Consider the following 2,509-nt stretch of genomic DNA (forward strand, 5'->3'; position numbering starts at 1 on the left):
CTGGCACACATTACGGGCCTAACCTATTTTTTTGCATCACTACTCTTCCACTGTTCCAATATTTCTCCTTTCTAGTGGGTAAACCATCTCTCGATAAAGATGCTTAGGCTCTGCACTTATGTCTTATTCATAAATTTCTCGGTATTATAAACCTCAGGCATTAATAATACTTGTTTGAAACAGCAACACCAATGGAATCTTGAGACGGAGAATGCAGTCGTAATGACACGATTGCATTCTCCGTGCATTCACGAAATCGTAATGACACAATTGCAAACAAACCATACCACGGGTGGGGTTTGAACCCGCGGTCAGAGAGTCTCAAAACTCCAGACCGTTGCGTTAACCAACCTTATGAGCCCGACCTACTTCCAGTACTGGCACCCATTCACATGTGATAATGTCTGCTACTACTGCATCGCTCTACTTCTTCTATTGGTTTTACAACGAGATTGACCACTTGCTTCCTTGTAGGAAACGAAAGGTGGTCTCTACAATTCGATTGCTCAATCTTTGGCCAACCTGATAGGCCTGACCTACTTTCCCTTAGTGGGCCCACCCACATGTGACACTGTCTACTACTGCTACATTCTGCCACTGAACATTACATTAATGGTATACAATACCGACAAGTTGAAGAATAACACATGTGTAGCACTTGGGTATTTTTATTATGAAGGAATTTTGCAAACCAATAGTTTGTTAATTCTTTACAGTGAGTATATACTGGAGATAATGGAAGATAAGGTAATCATTCCACAAACCTTGATAGGTGTTCAGTCGCTTATATATGATCAATCTGAAGCAAAGCATAAGGACACTTGTATACTGGAACCAAAAGAAAGGTGCAGCAGTTGAAGGAATCATCACAGGTGAGCAGGACTCACTAGTAGAATTAGGTCAAGTCCATGAGTTAGGGTAGAGGTTAGCACTAAGGTTGTAAAAGATATGCCTTCTACTGCTGCACCTCTCTCTGGTTCTTGTATATACTCGAGAGTCTTTCTAATCATGACACCCAGCCATGGGCAAGGCTCGTCTGGTGCTAGTCTGGTCAATCAGGCTGTTGCTGCTTGTGGCCCGCAGCCCCACATATCCAACGCAGCCTAGTTGATCTGGCACCTAAACATTGATGTCAACGGCATTTGATGTTCCCAGGCGGTCACCCATCAAAGTACAAACCAAACCCAACGTTGCTTAACATCGCTGATCGGATGAGAAGTGGTTCGTTCAATGTGGTATGGCCGTATGTGGTTCTATCTGCTTGCCCCTGCTTCAGATTGTTCAAAGTTAAGGAAGTGATCACTTGTCAAGGCTGAGAGACTGATTACCCAATCTTCCACTGTCTCCAGCTTAAAATCTCTGTAATGAGTTGAAAAGTCACTGGTTGATGAAACAGGACTTGCACGTATCTTATTCATCATCCTTCCACTTGTTCCAATAATACATGGTCTCACTGTCATGTCTGTGTACTGCCTTGCTGGTAAAATGTCTCTCAATATCGCCTATATGTTATTCATCAACTTGACCTACGTCCTTTAGTGGGACCCGCCCACATGTGACTTCGTCTATTACTGCTGCATCACTGTACTACTCTACTACTGGCTCCACTACTACACTGACCACTAGATTCCTTGTAGGAAACTAAAGAATGCCCCTATAATTCTGCATCTCAACTGCAAAATCTGTTCTTCACCTTATGTGCCTGACCCACTTCCTTTCGTAGTAGACTAGGGAACTGTCTTAGCTCTGCGATCCAGTCTTGTTTATATTACGGAGGAAAGCTTGTGAAGGCATTAGAGATGTACCGAAAGTTTTCATCGTGGAATTCGGTACAAGTGTCGCGGTGTGAGAAGAAATAAGCACGACCATATTAATTTGTGGCTTTTCTGTTGACTCTGAAATAGAAAGTGTCTTTGTAGGGTGATCTGCATAGAACATTAAAAAATGGTAGTTTGCCTTGTGACTGATAGTAGTTTTGACGTTGTCTTGTGAAGATCTTGAATGTTAAGTCTTCTGAGATACTCTTTAAACTAGATTGTTATCGACATACCTGAGCCATGTGACTGTACTAGCAATGATACTGCGAAAGCCCGCCTTTGGTCTCAACGTTCTCTATAAAAATGTTGGCCAGGATTGCTCTTAGTGAACTTCCATAGCTAAGCCAAAGTAATTTTACAAAAACTGGTTTTCATATTTGAAGGTATTACGCAGGGCATTGTAAAAAAAATGTGTACTGAAAATGTGTATTAATAATGTCAGTAACTGGATTTATTCTGTAACCAGACGCGTGTTATTCCTGGTCAGTCAGAGTGGCCAGGAGAGGCAGGAAAGGAGAGGTGTTTTTGAGTCAGTAAGGGAAGAGGGGAGATTGGAACAAGACGTCATGGTTTGGTGTTTGTGTAAGTAGGGGAGGGAATATTCTGGGTAAGAGTATGCCATAGGTTGCTTTAAAATTTATGTATTTACTCTCCTGATATATCTGTAAGGCCCTAGTATGAGGAGAGGCCTG

The 2,509-nt window shown here is 42.2% G+C and overlaps 1 pseudogene; it reads right to left on the bottom strand.

Annotated features, from left to right (window-relative positions):
- Window positions 1-1,130: 1,130 nt before the first annotated feature.
- On the bottom strand, window positions 1,131-1,249 carry LOC128693094 (5S ribosomal RNA; annotated as a pseudogene).
- Between the last annotated feature and the right edge of the window lie 1,260 nt (window positions 1,250-2,509).

Source organism: Cherax quadricarinatus, chromosome 38 (genome assembly GCF_038502225.1).
Source record: "Cherax quadricarinatus isolate ZL_2023a chromosome 38, ASM3850222v1, whole genome shotgun sequence".
Taxonomy (NCBI): domain Eukaryota; kingdom Metazoa; phylum Arthropoda; class Malacostraca; order Decapoda; family Parastacidae; genus Cherax; species Cherax quadricarinatus.